Source organism: Hesperophylax consimilis, chromosome 23 (assembly GCF_061612785.1).
Source record: "Hesperophylax consimilis isolate HC1 chromosome 23, BYU_Hcon_1.0, whole genome shotgun sequence".
NCBI classification, from domain to species: Eukaryota; Metazoa; Arthropoda; class Insecta; order Trichoptera; family Limnephilidae; genus Hesperophylax; species Hesperophylax consimilis.
Window position 1 is genome coordinate 2,129,754 of NC_142858.1, and position 25,714 is coordinate 2,155,467.

At 32.9% G+C, this 25,714-nt stretch overlaps 1 long non-coding RNA gene across 1 annotated transcript in view; it reads right to left on the reverse strand.

Moving 5' to 3' along the window:
• Positions 1–25,714, reverse strand: part of LOC149412212 (uncharacterized) — a 104,052-nt gene that overhangs the window by 9,118 nt on the left and 69,220 nt on the right. The window contains exon 3 of the long non-coding RNA XR_016304570.1: positions 25,034–25,103. This is a non-coding gene — a long non-coding RNA (uncharacterized LOC149412212). The remainder of the gene's footprint in view (positions 1–25,033; positions 25,104–25,714) is intronic.

A 25,714-nucleotide genomic window follows, 5' to 3' on the forward strand; every position in this document is an offset into this window, starting at 1 on the left:
TAAGTATTTAAGTAAGAAGCAGTAGTACCAACAGTATAAATTGTATTGTTATCATAAAGCTACAATCTATACCTAATAGGTAGGTTCTCTGTTATCTCACGTTCTGGATGAAATAATTTTAAAAAATATATAATTTTTGTTATAGGAGTTTAAATGCAAGTTTTTCCATTAATTTAATTTATACGATATAAATATTTTTTAAATAGGCCCAAAAACTTATTTTGATTAAAATATGAATTAGGTTTTATTTTTTTTTATTTGTACAATATGTGCAGTTAATTTTAAAAACATTAGCCTACAAATCCACAAGATTAGATTAGGTATTTAGGCTGATAAAAAAAATATTAAAACAAAAAACTGGCCTAAAAATCTATTTTGCATTAAATTAAAAACAAAATGTTTAAAAAATATACAAATTTTGTATCACTTTGAACTCGTAACAACATACTTCTTTACCGTTCAAAATTAAATATGGCTGTCAAATGTAATAAAAAATCAAAATAATGCACATATTAATGAAATTAAAATTTAAATGCTTATTTTTTCATTTCCCCGTTGTAGATAGTTTTTTTGTTTATCTTAGGCTTAGTTGAAAAGAAAATTTCAATAATCAATGTTTTATTAAAGTAAATAATTTTTAGTTTTAGTTTTAGCGCTGTGGCTCTTTTTCATTTCAACTTTAATCATGAGAAAGCACATTCAACTCTTTATGAATTAATTAAAAGCAAATAAAATTCGTACCATAGTGCCATTATAATTTATCTCTATTTCACTTAATTTTGGCGTACAGGTTAAATCTATTTATCATACATATTTCACCGTGGACAGCAATACTACTTCCCCGAAAAGCTTCTACGGCCGGTGTGCTACCGCTAGCTTCTACCCCCGCACGTACGCGTAAACGTATACGTGGGTGCTCTGTATTCAGTTAGCACTATCGCTCGCTCCACTCGCCCGTGCCGCATTAAGGCTTTGTCTATAATTTAATATGTGCTCTTTGGGGATATATTATTTGACGTTTCCATGTCACTGTCTAATTAAAAATATTATTTTCCATTTTACTCGCCCCGCGTATGCTAATTTATAGTGGCTGACAGTTAAAACTCATGAGTCATCGTTAGCCCACTTTCAGAGCGGAGCTTCCACGGTAATTTAATATGAATTATTTTCGCAAATGCTTATATTCCACTCGGCTCTAAAATTTTTAGTGGAAATTCTGCCACGCCATGTGGAAATGGGCATTAAGATATAACTAATATTTATTGCACTTTCGCGCTTTATTACTTTCCACGAACATGTTTCTTCATACGTAATAAAAACGGAACACTCGCACATCAAATAAGCTAACTACATTATTAATACGCTTGGTGAAAGCCAGTCAACCAAAGGCCAATCACGCAACAAAGCTAGATAAATTTTATTTGAATAACTTATTTTAAATATTTTTTTTAAGGTTATACCCATCAATGTAATATGTCATTGAAGAAGAAGTTATACTAACAAATTTAAAAGAAACACTATTAATACACATAACAATAATAAGGTAACGGCCTTATCCATTTAAAATTTTATGAAAAGTCAATAGATGTCCCATATTAATAACAATCTGATTTTTATCCGAGACACTTTTTAGGTTAAGATAAATAATTAGGTCCCATTGGCCGAGTAGTTAGATGCGTTGTCCCGGTAAGACCTGTTGTCCTGTTGAGACAGTTACCTTTTTATTTTCCTGTGTCTTAATCTTTTTCATGTTTTGTTAAGATTTGTTAGTATTTTCTTCTTCTTCAATGAAAGAGTTGGTCGTCCAAATGGAATTAGTTTTTTAAATTACCAACACACTTTAATGCCTTCTGGTTCCCGCCAGGCCTTTGTTATTTGTCTACGAGGAATTAGACTATACACATTACACGTAGAACTAGAAAAAAATTCTAAACGAAATTCTGACACAGATATAGGCATTTTTTTATATTTCTCCAAAGTGCGTCATTCGTTCAGATAGATCTATATTTAGGTCGATTGATATTTATTTGTGAGGGAAACAATATAAACGACTGTATTATCTGTCGCTTTACACAATTTGCAGCCATTAGAGCTAATAAGTTTTGTTCCACCATCTTGTTTGAGCATTATTCGCAGGTAGTTCAAACATGTTCCTTAATAAGAAAAATTAATACGATTCCCAACTAAAATTTAATGTGCCGTAAAATTACTATGTTCTTAGATAAATTACATATTATTTTCTATAAGTATCAACTACCGTCTGAACCATTACTTAAAGATTTATGAAATTTAGAAAGGAAATCAGCGAAAATTTGGAGGTTGGCACAGCGAAAAGCGTGGGTGGTGGGTTGGATTTGGTAAATTTAAAGTCAGAGATAAAATGATGTTTTTTTAACCTATCAATTATTTATAACGGTCTATTAAAGATTACGCAAGTGTAACCTTCCTCTCGAGCTATTCTTTGCTGGTGGAAAGTCTTTGTTGGGAGTGCTATCGTTGTGATATTGAGAATAATAGAAATATGATCGTATAGCGGTAGGTAGCTACTTGGAACTACACGGTGAAACTTCTTGGCCAAAAAAAGCTCAAGGAAAATCACAGACAGAAGTAGAAACGTCTTGAAGGTAACAATCATTTACATATGAAGGTACGTAATATTATTTCGAAATAATATTTTATTTATCTGTGATTACTGAATAACTTTATGCCACTCGTTTCGCAGAACTTGAACAATTCATCAATTTTATTCACGTCGGGTTCTGTGTAAATTCTGTAAAAGTTCTGTTATTATTGAATTATGAGCTTATTGTTTCACAATACTTAATAAAATTAAAAAAAATCTGAACTTGAATTGTTCAAGTTCTGCGAAACATCTGTCCCTTAGTTGTGTTACAACTACATATTATTACTATCTATTTACGGTAATAGATCAAATTTATGCATTTCATCTATTAGGTATACCTACCAAGTAATTCGTAGTTAGATATTATTTTTTAAAAGTAGAATGTAAAAAAAATACTTTTGGAATATAATTAAAAATGCAATATGCAGAATATATATACAGAATATAGACAACGGTTTTAATTTATTTTTTAAACGGCGTATTGGCTTCCTTCGTCTGTTGCTTGTAACGGATTATGCATAGTTTTTCTCAAGCGGGTCTCCAATATTTTTTTCCAAAATAAATATTTTCAACGAAGATACTCGAGAACCTCACTAGAGTAATATTATAACTTTACGCCTTTCTTTTCAAAAATAGTTAGATAAAAAATATCGGTTTGAAACTGAAATAGGTAATAAAAACTTTATATAAATTGATCACAATGATCTGTATGTATGACGTAAGAAATCAATAAGTCTTTTTGGCAGGGTTGGAAAATAGAAAACCTGGTAATATTTATGTCTGTATTTTTCAGGCTTAATGTATGTTTATTATATGCCGAGGAATGTAACGATTATGGTTTATTACATAGAGCTCCACGCTCCATGTTCCACGCGCCTGTCGTGGGGGTATTGAGCGGCTCCGAGGGGCGGGGCTCCTCCACGCATGCGCGAGCCATACTAAATGTTATGCCAATTCTCCGACGCCGCGCGCCGCTGACAAATTATCTGTCCTGGCCGTAGTAAAATTCACATTTCATTATTCATGCGCCATAAATTATTTCACGAGGACCGACATTTGAACTCGGACGTTTAAACTCTTCTGCAGTCGCACGATGCCATACGTAACTAGCAGGGTTATGATTATCTACTTAGTAGAACGTCTCTACATATTAATGCCTACCTGCGCAAAGCCTCCTTCAGAGAGCTTCCGCTTTGCCGTGGCTGTAATGGACTGATGCTGACAGTGTCATCAGACAATCATGTTTGAGGTTTCCTTCTATTACTCTTTTAGCCTACTGCAGACAGTTGTTGAATTTATGTCAACGCCGGTCATCTCTCAAGACACGATCAGTCAATTCTCACTTACTTCGTCATAGCAGTGCTTTCACCCACATCAAATGTAATTTACATCCCAGGCATTTGTTATTCATTTGGTTTTGTTGTGTTACGTTGGCTGAAAATAATAATCCGTTATGCATCAACCGATACGCTGAATCACGATTAGTGAGATGTCTGTTAAATACAAGATCGTTAATTAGACAGCAAAGAACCTATTTGCAGGTACTCGATTGACATTATTCTGGAAACATTTGCATAAGTTCCATGACGTTATTAGAGATAGCAATCGCTAACGCGTAGCTCGAAGATACGACCGGCTAAATGGAACCATGAGGAAAAGGTCACCATAAAGGACAATAGATTTAACTCTACAGAGGCTTGGTATTCCGCTTAATACATTACTCACAAAGACTTGCATTTAAAAGCTCTTTGCTGATATACTTCAAAGATACAAATATATTTTTTAAATTAATTTGTAATAAAACTTTTATTGGCCGTGAATTGAAATAGAAAGGCTTCGTCTAAAGGTTATGAATAATATATTTAATAAAATTAAAGTCCCCGTACAATGCAGAGTTAAACTGGTTCTAGCACACTATGACCGGAGGTTGTTTGCTGGGTTTCAACACCTATTGTTATTGAGTGGGGAGCTAGCTAGGACTGGGACTATAAGGTACACATCTGCGGCTGTGGATGTCTTGGCTTGCTGGCTCCGCTAGTGAGGCGTGTGCAATAAGCACCAAATATTGCCGCCCCAGGCGATAACAGAATTCTCACAAATTTATTCAAAGTCTCAAGATGAATTATGGTAAGTTGCAAATGACCATTACTCATTGTAATAAATTTTCCGTATTAAACTCTAGGCAGACCATAAAAAAACAATAATTCGTTCCTTCATTTTGGGTGATGCCAGTGAAAAACAATATTAAAAACAAGGCTGTGTTCAAATGTTAACTTTCAAATTAGTTTTCATTTAGGCATGCACAATTTACTTTGGCGCTTAAAGCCTTAAATCATTCTATCGTAGAATAAAAACTTCTCAGATTATAATGTAAAAACGTGATACATATTTGATATCTATGTGTAGGTAGAAACTAGCCACTTTCATTTCGGTAGTCATGGGAACATCCTTAACTGTGTCGCAGAATTGATAGCAATCAACGCAAATCGCCTAGTTTCGAAACGAGCCATCCCATTTTTTGCTCCACCATGCCTACGCTCCGTGCAGAAATTCCTCCGTGTCGCCAATAATCATTGTTCGATTCCTCAGTGTTCGAGGTATGCAACTCTGTGCCCGACAAATCCGCCCACGCGCGATCGGATGAAGTATAAATTTCTTCTCGGGTTCCGCTAGTAACAAATAAAAATCGGTATGATCAACCTGTGTGGCATAAAGTAATAATGGGTCCCCATTCAGCTCGGCCCGGTAACGAAAATAGGCATTACTGCGCTCCGGAGGGGCGGGGATATTTGATTCATACTGGGGCCTTAGCGGGTCCGTTTGACGAAAAGAGTCTAAATATTCAACCGCCATTATAATCCCTTAATTATTAACTGATTCAGCTTTGATTTAAAGTTTAATTATTCCTATTTCAATCTTACGCACCGCGTAATATTTATTTTGCGTTTTTAAATAATTGAGATGGAGTAATATACAAATGATAATTTAAGGGCTAATGTCACTCGTTTTTTATTACTTAAATGGTGTTTTAGGGACCTGTAAATAAGATAGAGAGGTACAATATTTAAGTTCACCGAACTGCCAATGCCTATACAGACCTTTTCGACTCAAAACCTCTCCGTCCTGTGATGTGACCTAACATTTTTGAAGTAGATTTTTTTTTCTTAACACGTAGATCTGAACATTTAAAAATAGGTTCTTCTTATGCAAAATACCTCTATATGAATTAATTAAATCTGATTGAAGAAGAATAAGATAATACGTACTAACAAATCTAAAAAAAACATGAAACAGAACAACACACGGAAAAATAAAAAGGTAAGGGTCTCAACTGGGAATCGAACCGAGGATCTCTTTCTTACCGGGACAGCGACTCCAACCACTAGGCTACACAAAACATTCACTGTTTCGTTTTGATCTGTTTTGTTATCTTATTCTTCTATGATATATTGCATTGATGGGTTTAACCTGCAAAGTTATAAAAATAAAATTTATTCCAATAAAAATTAATTAAACTCCTTTGATAAACCGACCAAAACTGTAATAAAGCACAATGCTGATGACACAATTAGGTTTTTACAGACGTCAAGTCACAATATGTTGGCAAGTATTTTTTTAAAGATTTATTAATGAACCCATAACGCGGGAGAGTAATTATTTATTTTGAAAAACATATTTTAATGTAGCTGTGTAAGATATAGATTTAATTTTACAAAATTAGAACTTTTTAGAGAAGTAATATATATGGAAAAGAGGTTTTATCATTCGAACGAGCGACTCAAATAATGCGTAGGTATTTACGCCACATAACTATTTAAAAACATGATGTCCCCATTTTACTTGCTCCCATGTTCATAGGCTTCGAATACGACAACGGTAACGATTTTCTGCTAAAGTCTGCTTTTCTGTTTGATGTATTTCACCAAAAGTGAGGAAAAAATGAGCTCGCTTCAGGCATATGGACAGGCCCACAATCCACTTCCATCTGTTTATCTCTTGATTGCATGAATGAATAGTTTGATGGATGGATAAATGAAATTAACCCCTTTCCTGACATCCAATCGAGCTGAAACTCGATAGATAGACTTGTTGTTGTTGATTATGCATTCTACCATTGGTGGCACTCATGCACGCACACTCCCACAAAACTTTCAATTTTGGATGACATTTCATTGAATAAATAAAAATTTACAGATATCCGAAATATTTTTTTGTACTAACGAATTAGAATTTGGCTTAGTTGTTAACTACAGTCCCTGGTGAGGAAGGGGCAATTCTCAGACAAATCATTTTTGTTGTTGTATTTTTAAAATGTGTTCACCACAGTTAAGGTTCAATACTCAGTGAAATAAAAAATGTATAATTAAAACGAAAAAATTCGGTCGATGTTTTTAATAAGTTACGGAATCATGATTAAATTAATGAAAAACTAATGCCAAGGCACTGATTGTTCACTTGGTATTTACAGGAGTATCTTCATCGGTTTAATATAGGTAATAATAAAGCATTGTTAATCAGCTAAAAGTATTCGAAGATTGCCAGATAGCTTTTATGGAGAAATAATGTTAATTTTCTTATAACCATTACTGGTACGTATTTAATGAAGTGATTGATTGTGAATGCCGTCAGTGTCGCCCTTCGATTTATATGACGCTGAAAAAAAGGGTCGCCAAGTAACAAAGCCCATCAGTTATCGAACGTTTTCTTATTAACTTAATCACTGCAATTTTCCTTTTTGCAAATTTCCATTTAAATCAAAATAACATATTCACGACACACGACGCCACACATTATTTTGCATGGAATATTGTATTTGCATCCAAGGTTACAATATTTTATAAACATAAGAGATTTATTTATAATAATACTAATAACGATAATAAACTCCTGTACCGAGGATTTCATACTTATTTTATATTATTATGATATAAATATTGATTACACGTATTTAAAATTTGAATAATATAAGTCACTGATAGAATTATAAAGATACTTATGTGGTATAATATATCAGTATCATATTATGAAATATTTTTAGTAGTATTGAATGGTTTCTGTTTCGAAGTATAAGCAAGAAGAGAGGAGAAGAATCAAGAAACAATAACCAACGCTCAATCAATTTATTTATTCCCACCCAACCTAAATACAATAAAGGCTTATTAGTTTGCCTTCTATGTAGATTGTATGTTAATTGTAGCAAAACATTATGCTCATCTTATTTTTGGACAATTAAATAGCTACTTCAAATATTTCCACAATTTGTGAAATATATTTTTTGCAAATGGAGTGAACGCATTCTGTTAGTATGTCCCCTGTTTTAGGTTCACAGACAGTCAGGCAATGTATACGTAAGAAGAGTTCTCAATTTTCAACAAAATTATCATCATCAAGTGCCATCATAAAATGTTTCAACACCTTTAATGGTAAATGGTTTTAGGATTTTATGAATAGAATGGTCTGCTATGTGGAATTCTTTATCATTACCACCCTCATTGTTGTAAGACTTTTCATATTTGTTGTTTCCACAATTTGTGAAATGCAGTTTTTTCAAATAGAGTGAATGCATTCTGTTAAAATTGGAACTTGCTGTAGGTTCACAGACAATCAAGCAATTTTCACGTAAGAAAAGTTTTTGATTTTCAACTTAATTACCATCATCGAGTGCCATTAGATCTTCACATAAGGTTGAAGGAGCAGTATGGAATGGTTCATCTTCTACAACTTTAATTGTAATTTTTTTTAGAATTTTACTAATAGAATGGTCTGCTATGTGGAATTCTTTATCATTATCACCTTCAATATTATGAGATTTTTCAAAAATATCTGAAGTGTGGAATGCTACATCTTCAACTGTACATATTTTTTTGTTTTTATCAATGGGACGATTTGATTTGTGGAAAGACTCACCTTCCACTCTTTCAATGAAGTAAGAAACCACACAAGACAACATAATAAATTATACACAAATTAAGCAAAGACAGAGTGTGGTAAAAGAAACATAGGCCATGAGGGTGTACACATATATAATCTCCTTCCTGATAGCCTGACAATCGTAAATAGAATAAATATATTTAAGAAAAAACTGTTTGCCCTCCAAGATCAATGAGCAAAACCAACATGTTCTTACTTAAGTAAAATATGTTACTTAACTAGTAAACCATAATTATTAATATATATTATTTTTGTTTTAATCAATGTACACTTAAGTTAACAAAGCGAAATATGTATTTCTTTTAACTTAATAAATAACTAAAAAAATAATTCTTATCACTATCAATAGGGACTGCTATTTAGAGTCATAAATCTTTAATGACATTAGGGATTTTATTGATCTGGAAAGTCGAAAAACCCATCTTTAAGATCTTGAATAATATAAGGTATTTTGTTCATGACCTGGTCTGTGGCAAGATTTACCTTCCACTATTTCAATAAAGTAACTATTCTTATCACTGTCAATAGGGACTGCTATTTGGAATCATTAATCTTTAATGACGCAAGGTATTTTATTGATCTGGAAATTCGAAAAACCCATCTTTAAGATATTCAATAATATAAGGTATTTTGTTCGTAACAATAGATGAACTGGAAAAGTGAAATGGAATCCTTGAATTGACTGTTTATGAAAATATATTCAGCGGAAGTTAGATGAACTGGGTTTAAAATTAATAAAGCTTCCATATTTTATAGGTTACAAGGTTAACATTTATCTATAATACCCGGGTTAAAATTCCCTTGTAAACTAGGTTTAATCCATAGGTGCGTTGATAATGAAATTATATACAGAAAATAAAAAAAATAATAATTAAAAAAATCAGCATTTGTTCTACTAGAGTACTACTACCACCAATCAGCTTCATAATTAAGATACCGACACAATGGCAGGTATTTTTTCATAACTTAAATACAAACTTTAAAATAGCAAATATTAATATCGAACGGATTAAGTGGCATTTTGAGGCAGCAGGGGGGAAAATGATAAATGAAGAAATTAGAAAGGTGGGGAAAATATTAATTACATAATACAAATATAGTTAGGAAACATCACAGACATAGGAATTAATAGACGAGAAGATAATGGCGAGGGGTAAAATCAACTGTTGAAGAACGAAGGGGGTTAAACTGACTGTGATTCGTCAATAAATCAATCTGACAGTAAATAGGCATCTCGCATTATAATATCACCATTTAGTTCTTAAAAGTAAAATCTGCTTTTGAATGAATAGACATTTTTACATGGGAGCGCAAATTACTCGCCACGTTATGAACTAATTTGCGAAGTCCAAATTCGGCAAAGTAAATTTCTTCTGTTTGCAGAGTCGTAGTTAGTTTCAGAGTATTTAGTTAAGACACTTTTACAAATGTTTCATAATTTACTTACCCCAGTAAACAACGATGAGCACACTTGAGAATCGCTACATTGTGATGTGATAATATATGTTTCTAAAACTGATCCATATAATACGGTGTGAATAAGCTTAAAATAAAGTAAAATAATGCTTACTTATGGAATGTAATACGACAATTGGGTTTATTCTCTTTTTCACATCTATTTTTACAAGTTTTCATAGTACAAGTCAACATTTTGCCGTGTTATTTCGTAAAATGAACCGATGATGCCTCGACCATAGTTCGCACAAGAATGATGACGTCACGTTTTCAAATTTCACTTGAGGCCATACGCGAGCCCAGCCGGCTCCAATGGAACCGGTATGGGGAGTGGGGATAATACGCTTTTAATCACTTAGGGCAGGTCTACTAATATTCATATGTCTATGGGAAACATACATAAATTTGAATGTTGGTAGCTTACTTTCAGGAAAATTAATCTTTCTGATCATCCCCTAATACGGAACCTTCGATTCATGACGCGTATCCACAGCTTACATTCGGATGCGTCAGATAACTATTGCCTACCCATCTACACTATTCAATCAAACAACTTTGATTAAAAAAACATAGTCGATTGAGTACACAACGCCGGCCACAACGCATTAGAACGGTCACACAATACTGATTGCCTGATCCCTTGACAATGTTGTTGATTGAGGAAATTAATTTCCGGTCGATGAAATTTTGTTTGACACATACAATATAGCTGAACACAGTATTCGCTAATTCAACGAAAAATTATGTTGAGTTTATAAAATTTCGTGAATGTAAACGAATGTTTTTCGCTTCACTGCCTTTTGACAATATACGATAAATTTTCATGTTAGTATTTAACTGTACAAGGCCTTATAATATATATTACTTCCATCGGTATTGGTTGTCCCTACTATTGCAGCGTGAAAAACAATATTGTTCTACTTGCCTGACCTTTTGAAAATCTGATTTTATTAATGTGAAAAATAATTTGAATTAATTTCACGGTAGATTATTTTAGCACTTGAAAGAATTTTAATGAAGAGTTGAACATGTATCCAAGTTTTGGTATCACGATATGTCCTTGGAGGATGAAAGGTGATGACGGCGCATTCATCATCACATTTTGTTATGATTTACACTCGATTCCGATGAAATTGATTTGTATAATTTTCAACTACACTCCCTGCGGCATTTGCAGTTTTTTTCAAATCATTATAAGAAACGCCCATTTTTAAAAAATCATTATTTTTTCATTAAAGATAAATATATGTTTTTAAAAGACAAGGTTTTTATGCAAAGCACAGAGGATAACAAATTATTAGCATGAAATACAAATATAAGTTGAAAAAATCTTCAGAGAAAAAATAAATGCCTCTGATGGGAATTGAATCTTCTGATTGCCTGATAGCACAGTGGTTGCGTGCACCTGACCGGCGATCAGAATGTGCGGGCTCAATTTCAGTCGGCAGCAATTATTTTTTCTTGTAAGATTTAAAAAAAAATTATTTCCGTTTCATGATAATAATTTTTGCCTATAATAATAATGATAAATTAATTTGGAAATTTTCAGATGCATCGAAGCACGATGAATAAATATGATTTACATAATAATGATCCGCTTTTATACAATAGAGCAAAAAAAACATTAATTTTATCACCATAAATATAATAATAAACTTTTGCAGTAATTAAGATTGAAGTATTAAATTAAGTTTAGATTTAATTACTTTCTTTAAAACTTTAACTTTAAGTCCTCTGCAGAATATTTATTGTGAAATACGAAAAAAGGTAATAGCAACATAGTTTTTGTAGGTACTGGTGGTATTTATAGTAGAAATCTATATCTGTAGAAGTAATAATAAATGTAATAAAAGTGTGTCTTAAAAACTAACTTCTAACGGAATCTGGTTGAATGTTATTCATGTCACCTCAGAAACCTTTTACCCTTTTTGAATTATACACAAGTTTTACCACCTAGACAACATATGTCTTTCGCAATAATACATGCACCTACATAATATTGTATGCACAAAAATTATATACATATTCTGTCCATGTCAATATTGACACTACTTCTGTGAACAGTAGGCTTCACGTCCAAAAAAGTGTGTTTAATTTAGGCGAAAAAATGCTAGCAGGAAAGTCCAAATAAACACGACAATTTCGCATTTAAAAAAAGAATCTTTACTTAATCATTTAAACGGCCTCGATCTTGATTCGGAAAAGGAATTGACAAAGAAATTAACAGAAAGTCGAAAAGCGAAATTGTCGAGTATTTAATTCACATTATCATTGGTTTGATAAGAACTTTTGTTGGTGCACGGTTTGTTGGTGATTTATATTATACGATGCAGTTGATCGGGCGATGGTTATAAACTGCTAAGGTTATCCAGTCAGTATTTGTATTTAATGCGACGCAATTGACCTTTCCAATAATGAAGTAATGTGTGAACTACTTTTTTTTCAATGATTGCTCGATCAGTAGGCAGGCATATAGACGGTGATTGGTTTTCCTTGTATAAATTAAGTACCTGCATTATAAAATTATGATATTAATTTTACAACAGTTCTAACATCAAAAATGTTGTAATATATTTATGAAGTCTTTTATTTATTGTATTTTAGGCCTTAATCTAAATGATTAAAACAATAACAGCATCATAAAATAAAACAAAATCGAAAAAAGTGTTCTAATATAAATACATAATATGTACATAGAAAAAAATTAAATTTCTTCAAATCATTTGTAATCCGGTTAAAAACGGGATTGCAGGCAATGAATGAGTTATCAGGTTTCCTGAGAAACTTTTTTCACATTAAGAATACATTATGTCTAACGATAAAATATTCATAGAAAAACATATTTATAAAGCGGAAACAATAACAAGAATCTTTACTTCAATGATGTGATTGAAAACTTATAAAAATTACAATTTTATCAATTTCCAAATTTAAAAAAATATTTTTTAAATCGGAATCATTCAAAGCTCGCACGATTTTATACCTCTTAGAATAATATGTATTATGCATTGTGTAACGGAAAAACTTGGATCTTATATATAAAATAGTAACACAGGTTCTTATATGTAAAAAAGTTTTTAAAAGTAATTAGATGAGATAGGTAAAGATAAATAGCTTTCATCATGTCTGGGTGAATCTACGGACTTATCTGCAGTGACGAGAACAGTTTGGTCGAGGAATTATTTTGATCCACGAACAGATTGAGCCCACGACTTCCGTGTGCACTGAAGTCGGTTGTGCAAGCGCAGGACCATCGGGCATGGTGGGCCTGACCCATAAACCAAGAAGGAAATGCAATACAGGTGAATGTTACCAAAGCAACCTTTCCACGTTTGCCCATTGAAGAGCCGGCGGGGAGGAGTTTTGCAGCCGACATGGCATTATCACATTGCAAAGTAAAGCGTCTATTAAATTGCAAATGAAAAATGTTTTTCATACAAACATGATGATTCTGTTTTCCATCACGAAGTAACTTCAACTTACTGAATTTTATCAACAAAGATTAGCAACAAGTTATATGTTGGTTTATGAGCATACACGAGCAACATTAACCTACTCGTGTTTGCAACGAACTTAAATCTTTTAAAATTAAGAAAACATATTTAAGAATGCACTTTATGTAGGTACCGTTTTTCCATGAGAAGTATTACAATTTAGTTTATTATCATATCATCTCACCCCATTTACTTTACACTCTCTTAGCATTACATTAGTGGTGGTCCGTGTCTCGGATGCGAAAGAATTTTTTTTTTGGAAAGTTTTGATTCTTAAATTTTTTAGGTCACTGAAAATTTAAATACAAAATTTTAAAAATATGTTTTTTCTGACACAACAACATCATTAATCACTATTTTTTAATCTTACCACTCTAGCTCCCTGAAAAGTCATTGATGAGGCTAAATCATTCAGTGTAAAAATAAATATATTTTAAGCGAACCCGATAAATAATGTATTTATTTTAGTGTCATTCTAGTTTCTAAAGGAATAAGGAAAAACACAACTCAATTAAAAAAAATAACCAAACAAAATAATGTGAGTCCGGGTTTGATGCTTTCCTAATCGTTAAAATCTTTTCATTAATAACATATTACGCACCACACATGCACTGTGCACCGTAGAAACTGCATTCTTACCTTGGAGGAAATATGTGCAATTTTAAAAATAAATTCGAAATCGTTAAAAAAATGTTATAATCTTAAGATCACGATTTTTTTTCATTAAATGTAAATTTTATGACAGAAAACCGAACATTAATTTTCTAACTATAGGTTTTCGTTGTTTGTTTATAGTGTAGGAAAGTAGTTGTTTAAATTTGAAGTGTTACCAAATTATTATAAGCAATAATTAGTCGCTTGAAATATCCATACAAATTGAAAATATCTACCGAGTAAAAATAAATTGAACCCGTACCTTCTGATGTCCGGTCAGGTGCTCTGGACAACTGAGCTACGTCGATTCCCAACAAGCCAAATAATTCACTAGTACTAGTACTTCAATCAACAATTACTACATATTATATTTTTTACTGACTACTTATTGCTTATTATAATTTGTTATCCTTTGTGCTATGCATATAAAAACTTGTCTTATAAACAGTACAAGACAAGTTTTTAAGACAAGTTTTTAAAACAGTAGTTTATAAGACAAGTTTTTAAAACAGTAGTTTATAAGACAAGTTTTTAAAACAGTAGTTTATAAGACAAGTTTTTAAAACAGTAGTTTATAAGACAAGTTTTTAAAACAGTAGTTTATAAGACAAGTTTTTAAAACAGTAGTTTATAAGACAAGTTTATAAAACAGTAGTTTATAAGACAAGTTTTTATTTCTGAGACCACTGAGCTACGTCGATTTATTTCCAACTTGCCAAATAATTCAATATTGACTAGTATTTCAATGAAAAATTACTGCTTATCATATTTTTTCCAGTAAATAACCAACTTTATTTTGTAGAAAAGGCTTTGTTAGTGCTAAATTTCTTACTAGATGGCGTCGAGACATATTATATCTACATTTGTTGGTGAAATATTTTGACTTGTCAACTATTATTATTTTTTTAATGATAAACCAATAAGACAAGGTTTTTTATGCATACAACAAAGGATAACAAATTATTATAAGAAATTATTATTGCTTATAATAATTTGTTAACCTTTGTGCTGTGCATACAAAAATACATTTTATATAAATCTTCCTAAAAATTTGTTTTCATGCCAACAAAAATATTCCAAAAAATTTGTAATAAAGGTCCTTTGCAAAATAAAATATTAATTAATATATTTTTCTACAACATGATTTCAAAATCCAGGGGATTACTAGGGGAATGGGGAGTGGGGATGCCCTCATGGAAGATTTCCGCAAGAATTTTTTTTTAAACTAGAACGTTTGAATCTCATAGCTATATTTTTACATAGTTTTGAAGGTCAAGCGTGCAAAGTTTCATTAATGTCGGAATAAACTATATATTTGTTTAAAAATCCAATCCGCGCCGCCTGTCCGATGTCACCCTTAAACAAAGGTTGATATCTGTGGCAATCGGAAGCGTAAACTCAAAAAACGTTCCCATCTGTAAATTATGCCTTGAATTTAATATATACTTATAGTTTAACAATTGGTAAACTACAAATATCTAATAAAAATAAATAAAAGTCACGCCGCTGCATTCATCCATCTTCAGAAGAAAAAAATACACACACGATTTCAGCTACTGATTTGACACGATCAAAAATCATGCTGGCAAGATATATGCGCCATGTCTTAAAAAGGCATTAATTTAAACGGTCGGAGCCCCTGTAGATTTAATTGATCGGGTGTTTGTTTGTTCGTTTGTTTGTTTTGCATAACAAAGCATGATTCTCCTTATTGGTAATGGGCATCTAATAGGCCACGGGTAAGGTAGGTAATAGGTGAGAGCACACCTAGCAGCAGTACCATCACCCACTTGGCAACCTGTTTCGGTTGGAAAAGTTGTGCTGCCGCTGCACATGCTTCCGAATCGTTTAGTGGCCAAAAATATACAATATTTAAAAAATATTTTACTAAAATATTAGAAAAAATAGTTTTCACGGGATGCTTTGCAATAATTTTAATTGATTTTTTCTTGCGGGAGGTAAAAACAAAAGTAAACATGACATTTATGATAATTACACGAGTCTCTTATTATTGTTAAAATATACACAAAAAAATATCTCGTTAAAAATTCATCATCATTTGGAATAGATCGATTGCCAATTTTGGTGGGGATAGAATCAAATATACCGCACAGAGTTTTGCCGGTCAGGCGGAAAGAGCCGACGAGTCACGAGATTGGCCGAAAGATGCGTGGCGCAACGTTCCATATAAGAGCGTCGTCTTGTCTTGCCAAAAGATGCTTGTTTGTTTTTGAGCAGTTCAAAAACAAACACGTCACGTATTTTGTCATATTTAAGCTGGTAGTGTGATTTAGAGTTAATTTACATTATTTGGTTGCCCCCCACTAAAATAAACGGTGACCGGATAAATCATCACAATGATAATTCATCACATCTTTAAAAAGTTATATAAAGTCATGGAAATTGATGAAACAAAAACTTTATTAACTGGGTTAACTAGGTTAGGTTGAGTTAGGTTAGGTTAGGTTAAATTTTTTATTTTTTTCTTATGACTTTTTAAAAGTGTGTTGAATTGTCACAGTGTTGAGTTATCATGGAACCAAAAAAACACCCCAGCTATCTATCTCCTATCACGGATCACCTAGAATTCCTTTCCAGATATTTAAAACACGGACTCGCAGGTGAGTCCAATTTTGCCTAATTTGAATAATAATAAAGTCCATTAAAACTACCCTTTACATTTATTAAAACAATATCCAAGTTGAAAGATGAAAACTATACATTTAGATACATTGAAAAGAAAAATAAGTTGTTATATGTATTTTCTATGGAGTCTTTCAGCTGACTTTAAACCTTACGATTTCATCCGTACTATCGAATCAAACACGTCTGACCGTCATTTTTCGACCCCTTCTCATTCCTCGTTCTCCTAAATTGATATATCTGGGGTTTCAATTAACATTTTGAACTATATTTTTTCATCCAATTTCGAGTGAGTAGTGTTTCGTTGGAAAAATAAGCTGTATCCATTCGAAATATTTTTTTAATTAAAGATGATGATAAAAAAAAATTAGTTTCTCTACTTTTTGGCTAACAAAAGTAATGATTTGGACGCATGTGTGCCGTTGGGATCGCGTAACCCACTGCGGTGATCTTTGGCCTAGGATTGGCCCATTCAACTCGCCCATCACGGGGATGGGATTTATCGGAGTGGATGCTATTTAATTTGACAGCTGCGCTAAGAAGTGTGCGCCTCACATTTTACAAACATTGTTAATATAATTAAATAACAATTCAGTTGGGTCGCGCTGTGACGGGGGTTAAGAAGGGGCTATAGGAAGGATACGCAATACGGATCTTGAAGAGGTTCTGATTTGATTAGTTATTGTAGTGTTGGTAAGACTGGCGAAGCGCTCGGAACTGCTCAGGATCGCCGAGCATTTCCGATCGGTTTTGCATGGGCAACGAGCGCCGAGCATGGCTCGATTTCGCGCTCAGCCCAGACGAGAATTTACCCTACTAGAGATCTGACGTTATCATCTTATATTGTACAAGCTCTGTTGTAGCAATCATTATCGTAAATAAATCTGTAACGAACCTAGAGAGTTTTCAATATTATAAAGTCTTGGAAACAAGTAATAATTACCGACACAGAATATCACAGTGGTAATCAAAGGAACATTACAGTTATTAAAGATGAATGAAAATTTTTCAATTATTCGCAGCTTTCTCCCATCCAAAGCCTGAAACTAGCATCAGGCTTCCTTCTCCAGACCTTCGGAGAGCTCTTCGTCACTCTTTACCCTAGGGCTCGTAGCGCTCTGTCATGATATTCGGTCCTGCGCAGTGGTAATACATCAATTTTTTGACAATTATACCAACCTTTCATGCAATGTTCTATTTCCACCGCGCTTAAGTTTAAACAGAATATTTAATAAGTAACTTCATCTCAAAGGTCCAGCATTCCGCATTGTAACGAAATGTCGTAACAATATTAATCCCAGTGAGGTTCTGTTAAATGTTGGCTTCTCCTAGCGGCAACACCTTATTTGCGGTTGGCGTGGCCAGAAAATGGGAAATCATTAATGTTAAAGTTTTCATCTCCGTCGGTTACCCGATCGCCGATAGGTCAGGGGTTCACACTTCACGGATAACTTAAACCGCACTCGGCCGAACACGACTGCGGGAATGGCGAGGGAACAACTATTATTTATTGTTCTATTACACAATCTTTCCATTCTGCACGCGTATCTGCTTAATAGGTTCTTTATCTACTTGTAATGTACTATCATTACAATCGGGTTAGATTGGTTGCAGATTTTTCACTTGGTCGCAAAAAGGAGCCCTCGTATTCAACGAAAATAAATCATTTAACCCTCTACTACTAACGAGTTTTTTTTCTTCATTGAGTAGTAATCTGACAGACGTCCATTTAAGGCGATGCACTGCGTCGTGTAATATTTTAAATTGACACATTGAATCAATAACAACCTTTACGTAGATGGCTATAAGGTTTAAATTTCTACTTAACACCATCCGCCTATTTTGATTTATGCAAGAAAAAAACATGGCCAAAAAGTGCCTCTTATTTTATTTTGTGGATGTTTAGGAATAAATATTTTTTCGATAATTTCATAAATAACTTAATTTGCCACATTATACAATAAAATCATAACCGAAAATGGGTTCATAAGTAGGAGATTTTGAACTTTAAAGCAGTTTTCATAGGCCTTATTCATTATTATTTTTTATTTATTTTTATTTAGGAAGCAAACAGTCGTACAGTAAAAAAATATAACAATATACATTCATATGTTCTAGACCAATTAAGTTCCTTTGAGTTAAATGTTGATTTAGTATTAAATATAAAAAGACTTATCCAAAAAATACTCGATTGTTTCAAAGGCCAAGATGTATTCTACTCGCAGTATTTAATTAAAGCATCTGAAACATTTCTAGGCGACCAAATTTTCAAACCAAAAACACATGATTTTGCATTACTACGTATGGCATCGCCTTAAGGTACTATTATATAGAGTTTTATCTGACGAACAGTATTTTTGCAAAATTATTTTATATGTTTAAAAATAGTTATGCAGGAAATCTTTATATATGAAAAATTAGCCTGCGTATGTTTGCGCTCTCTAAACTCGAAAAGAAGTCCACGGATATTGCTGAAAGGTTGTTCTTATTAGTGCCAGGAGTGTTTAGATAGTATTTTGAATCACCTCACTTCACGTGCGATCAAGGGTGGAGGGAACTTGCTCAGAAAGGTACTGAACCAGGCAGAACGGTGCGCTAAATGGCAATGTAGCAACTGCACATAAGTTTTTTACGGTGTCTGACAGATGTAACGTCACCGGTAGAGAATTATAACAAAAAAACGAAATACAAAATTTTTTTGAAGTGACAAAATAGGGAGGCAATTTTAACTACTAAAATAGAGTTAAAAATCACTTGTAAATATTACAGGTCAAAGTGGCGTATCTTCTCTTAATGTTACAAGTTTTTAGTTGCTTTATTCATGGTGTATAAGTGATTTGTCATCCGCGAACAATAGATAGATATACATACCTACATAGGTTTGTTTTAATATTTCCCCCCAATTAAATAAGCAAATCACCCATGAAAGTCATCCGATAAACTTAAGTAAAGTCAATCTTCTCTCCAATCCGTACCGACCAGAAATGATGACTAATCAAATGGATTTAATTTTGAAAAAAACGGAAAATAAAATAAGTTTTTTTATGTACATAAATATCGCACAATATCTCATGTTGGGACTTCCAACTACTCCCAACTGCCTGGCACCAGTACAGCTAATTCACCCCCAATCGGGGTATGTTTTCAGGCTAAAGGGTGTGAGAAGGGAAGGAGATGCGAAAGAAGACGGTTCAGAAGAATCTGGCTATTTAGATCTGGTCACAAAACACGGGTAATGCCTTTCAAAGCAACATTTCGGTTCTGGATGGTGACTTTTCAGTAGAGCTTTCAATCCCGGGATCCTGGAAATCCCGGACCTTTTTCAGCACCGTAATCCTGTTGCTGCGCTTGTCTTAATCCTGGGATTTTCGTTAAAGGCGTTCACCTTGGCGATATCGACACTGAGTATATATACCACTCTACAAAAGTGTATAATTATGAGTCAGTGGTTAAGTAGGTGCCTACCTAAATGCGAAATAATGTTTCCTGTAAGCTTATCACGTAGACTGTTTATATTGGCTATAATTAATTAAAACTCAATAAAAATCTAGCATTCATTAAATTAAAACGTTCCTAAGTATGTACCGACTTACTTAAGCTCCGCCTGATGATGCCATTAAGTTAAGCCTTTGACCAAGAGCATAAGTTACTACCCAACTCTAACGCGGATTTGCATTTTACCGTTTAGCATAACTCCATAGAACTCCAAAAGTTAAATAATTACTGAACAGGTTGACTATAATATCATCGAGGACAATGGTTGTTTTTATTTCTGCTTTCATTCATAAACTCGAATTTTTGTTTGGTAATTCACCATCAATATCTTTTATTATTAATAATAATCCAAACCTGTTTGACTTCTTCGAGCCCGATGTTAATAAGAATGAGTCAGTGATTTATAATAATTTTATAACATTACTATTGGTAAATAATAGTCTACAGGTGGATGGGTAGTAAGTAGGTACATATTATTGGATTTTGCTTTTTTTAACTGTAAATATAAAATCAACGCGAATATTACAAAGGCCCACTTCGTGGTGGTTGTGGCATATTTTGGAGAGTACAATAGAAATTTGTTCGATTACGCTTTTCGCATTGTTTTTTTTAGCTTTTTATACTTTTTAAACGATATATTTGATAACCTGCATATCAAAGTAACCTCAAAATGTTGTTTGTGTCATGGTGGAGGACATAGTCAGTCGAGGAAATTAACTCATAACGCCTGAATGGCATCCAGAGGCGATGCCAACTCAGTCTTTTTACTTCATGATTTTACCAATTTCCAAAATACCTCACCCGTCATTCATAAACTATAATCGAATTATATTATAAATAATGTCATACTCCGATATGTTCAAGCATTTACAATGCGAAAGGAACATTAAAAACTGTTTAGAGAATACATATAATTATGTGACTTATTTGATTTGAAAGGCTGATTAATCAACACCTTTCCATTTAAATGTCTAGATACTGACAGCGCCTCTAGCGGCAGATTCTTGAATATTTTGTTAATATTCACATAAAATGATTTTGTTTCTTTATTTTTGTTTATATTTTTATCTCAAATATTGTTTTTAAAACTATTAAACTAGAAACTATTATCAAACAAGATTGTCGGCCACATTGGCTGTCACTGACCTAGTACCTATAATATAGTGCTGGGTAAATTTCAATTCCCTTTCTCAATTTATTATGAGCGTAAAATATTAAATGGCATAGATTTTATCCACAACGATAGAAAAACAAAAATTAGTATCTTTAAAAAGTAACTTAATTCAACATTTGATTTTATTGTTTTTAACTGGTGGACATAATTATGACCACGTTTCATCAGTGCAATGATGTAGTATCGTTACATAGCGGCATTGTTTCCCCTAAATTAATTATCTAAATGGTGTTTACAGCTCTGTGTTGTATTCCCAGAAGGGTGGTCACAAAAGACCATGATACTTTATAGGGCAAAGCTTGCGTCATAACCGGATTCCGATCTCGTAGTGAGAAAAAACTTTATTTACCCATATATATTTTTTTAACACCTTACAGATAAATTAAGTAAGTGTAAGGACAAAATTTTTTTTACGAAGTATTGATACTGTGGAGTGTAAGGTAGGATTGATGAAAAAAGTGATATAAAGTGATGAAACAAAAACTAGGTTAATTAGGTTATATAGGTAATTATTAAACCTAGTTTTTGTTTTAATGATTCTATATCACTTTTAAAAGGAGTGTTGAATTTTAATTTTGATAAAATATCATGGAACCGTCTTATAAAATCTTTACACGCTTGTGTTATTCTGAATCAAATCCGGAATTAATTAACTTCATATATTCTCTAGGCGATCCTTTCTCCGTGTGTTCGTTCAGCATAAAATCTCCGAAAAGAATATGGAATATATCTTTTGCTACGGCATTTACCGCGTTAGAAAAGCATTTTGATATAAAATAAAACCCACAAATTCTAGATTCCAAGTCAAATTTTGCGACCTCTTCTCTATGGAGACTGTCGAAGCTATGATTGTATCTATCGGTTGATGTAAAAAGACGAACAGGTAATGCTTACCTTCATTTTAATTTCAGATTGATATTAGCGATTGTCAGCAAGATTTGAATAAAACTCATGAACTTAAGAAACTAAGTCAGAATGTGGTGACTATTTCTTTTTAAGTACCGTCGAAGCAACGATAACGTCTATCGTTTGGTACAGCACGACGAATAGTGCGTTTTAACCTTGAATTTAATTTCAGATTGAAATTCGCGATTGTGAATAAGATTTGAATAAAACGCCTGAACTTTCGAAACTCAGTTTTACTAAGACCGGTTAGTGGCAAAGTTGACATCGCGTTTGGGTCCCACCCAGCCGTTGTGTGTTCAATTCATCGGCTGGCTAAGTCCTGCATCACAAAACAAGTAAAATTTTCCGCTTACTGTGATGGTAGTAGGAGATTTTAGAATATTGCCAGATTATTCGTAACCCAGAAATGTTTGTCTTACTTTAAAAGAAATATATTTTTTTAATGTCAGCATGTGGTGACTATTTCTCTATAAAGACCGTCGAAGCAACGATAGCGTCTATCGTTTGGTACAGCACGACGAATAGTGCGTTTTAACCTTGAATTTAATTTCAGATTGAAATTCGCAATTGTCTGCGACTGCTGCCCCCGATTATTGTTAAAACCAGCAGTTATCAAAATTTTTCCAATCGTTCCGTGTGCTAGCAAATGGACAAGTCAGCCCGAGTGTCGAACACTGTTCTACGACCAAACATGCTCATTACTGGCTTCCCAGCAACGTGCTCGCTAAGCATTTGGACATAAAACCTAGTATCGCTTGCGAGCTGCGGAGGATTTACGACCGTCGTGGAGGCTCGGATGATAGTGAGGCCAAACCCGTCTTGTGGGCGGACGGGACGGATAAATATTCGACAGCCATACTGCAGCAAAGATGATGGTTGAATACCAGAATTCAGAACCATTATCGAAGCAGTCAACAACTAGTTTCAACTATTTCGCTAACATATTGTGCATGTATTATACACTCTCGGATCGATCTTGTTCGAATGTTTTACAACGCAAATTCAAACACAGAGTTTAAGGTAATATCGAAAAAATATTTTATTCATCGGACATAAAACTGTAAGGGATTTAGCAAAAAAATTAAGTGCCTATTTTAATTATATTTATGTATGTACTTGCTAGTATAAATAGCAGTGGGGTGCATTGCTTTATGACAAAAGGTAAGCAGCGTGTAGTTTAACAAGTTACGGGTAAGAAGTATTTCACATAGCCATTATATTAACACATACAGCTGATTGTTTTGGCCATTGTTTTCGTATTATTAAGCGTACAAGTTCCTTTTGAATCTACATAAAATAATTTTCACTTTTTCAAAAGTAGGCACATCTTTTCTGCCTTTATGGACTGCACGCCGCTCATAAGTAGGCACGTAATCAAAATATTTAAAAAAAAACCTTTACCGAAGTACCTTCTAAGGCTTAGTTGCTTCAACCGCGTGAGCATCATTTTAAATGTTTAACATTCAAACCATTTCTAATAATCGCTCATTTCTGCATTTCATCAAATTTGCATCAACGGTAGCGGTCACTTTGTTAATCTTAACGTATGATGTACCCAAGAAGAAACGTAAAACCTATATCACTTAAAAAAATGTACCTAGTATATAAAATATACATAAATTTATTTTTCTTTGAATGTTACATAAATATAATTAAGTCCCTTTAAGCTGCTAGATAAATGTTTGTCAACGGATTCTTAAAAACTATCCAACTTCTTTACCTTCAGGAAAATCTAATTTGTACTTACATCCAAACATTGTCAAGTGTATTATATGATTAGATTCAATGACCATGTTAAAGTGCTAAGTTACCTGCTTTATTAATTAAATTATCTGAATGTAGAATTATTTATGATGTAATGGGTTTGTTTAAAATTATTAATTTAACATTTTACACCCCTAAAATACATTATTTAATTTATTTTCGTATTCCTGGTAGGACAATAAAATATTAAAAGACACTGTCTTCTTTCCATATTATTGTGACAATTCTCCTATACCGTTGCATTTTAATATTCCTGTGCAACGGATACAAAGTTTTGGAAACAAATACAACTTTACAACATAATATATTTTTCAAACTTCCCACTTTTAGTCATAAACTTTTGGATTTGTCTTACTGTCGCATGTTTTGTATGAACTGAAAGCTGCCCTACGTATAATTTTACATGATTTTAAATGCGCAACGATGATTTACGATATTGGCTTGCACAACGTATGCACATAATGTAACAAAATTACTTGTATGCAAGATAAATTATTGTCTTTAAAATATTCTGCGATTCCAGTAAAACTTGAAATAAAACATTTAAAAACGATGTTTGGTTTTGTAAAGTTACAAATTTAACATGTAATATTTTAAGGTATTAGCCTAATCTTTGCATTACACCCAATGTTCGAATTATTGTATTCATATTTCTGTATACATAATAAACAAACTATACTTCAGAATATGTTTTACTTATTACGTGTAAGAACCTATAAAACAATTGTGAATAAATAAACAAAGAATCTTCAACACACTTTTTTGTAAAGGCATACCGTATTGATCTTAGTTGTAACCTCTCATATTGAAAAAAATATCACATTGGATGTCACAACGGAGAGCTCAACAAATTTTTAAGAGTTTACATGAAATATAATGCGTAAAATATCCTACCTTGATATTATTGTAATGATGAATCATTTTGCAGATGTTTTGGCAATTGTGAAGCAGAGCAATTCCTTACCTGAAACAATACAAACAAAAGTAAACAGTTGTGAAACTACAATAAAGGACGAATGCTTATAGTGTTGATTGGTTCCTTAAACAAACAAGTTTTATAATACCATATAGAGAAAAATAACTTTGGTTACTGTCTCTAGGGCACTTTCTGAGGATATTGATGTTTCATATAAAACTTTTGTATATAAGATGATATTTTTAAAAATTTTGATTTCAAATTTTGTAACGTTGGCAAGGTCCCATAAGATGCAGAGATATAGCTCGTACGATGCCTCAATTTCGTCTTAATACGGTGCAGTGTCAGAAAAAACCCAGTTGTTCTGAGATGACGACTTTTAAAATTAAATCTCAATATTAATACTAATAATCACTGATAAATGAATACACCAGAACATTCGTGCGATTTGCATACCCGTCGCGTTGTTCAGCTGGTGTATATATGTTAAACACGATATAGAGATGAAGAATGTGCTGCACGTCAGTGGCGACTGGTGAAATTATTTCGTAATAGTTAATATTAAAAAGATTAAAACAAAATAAAACAGTTTTTTTGAGATTTCGTAATTGCAAGATTCTTATTTTTTTTGCAGATTAATATTATTTGGACTAATTACC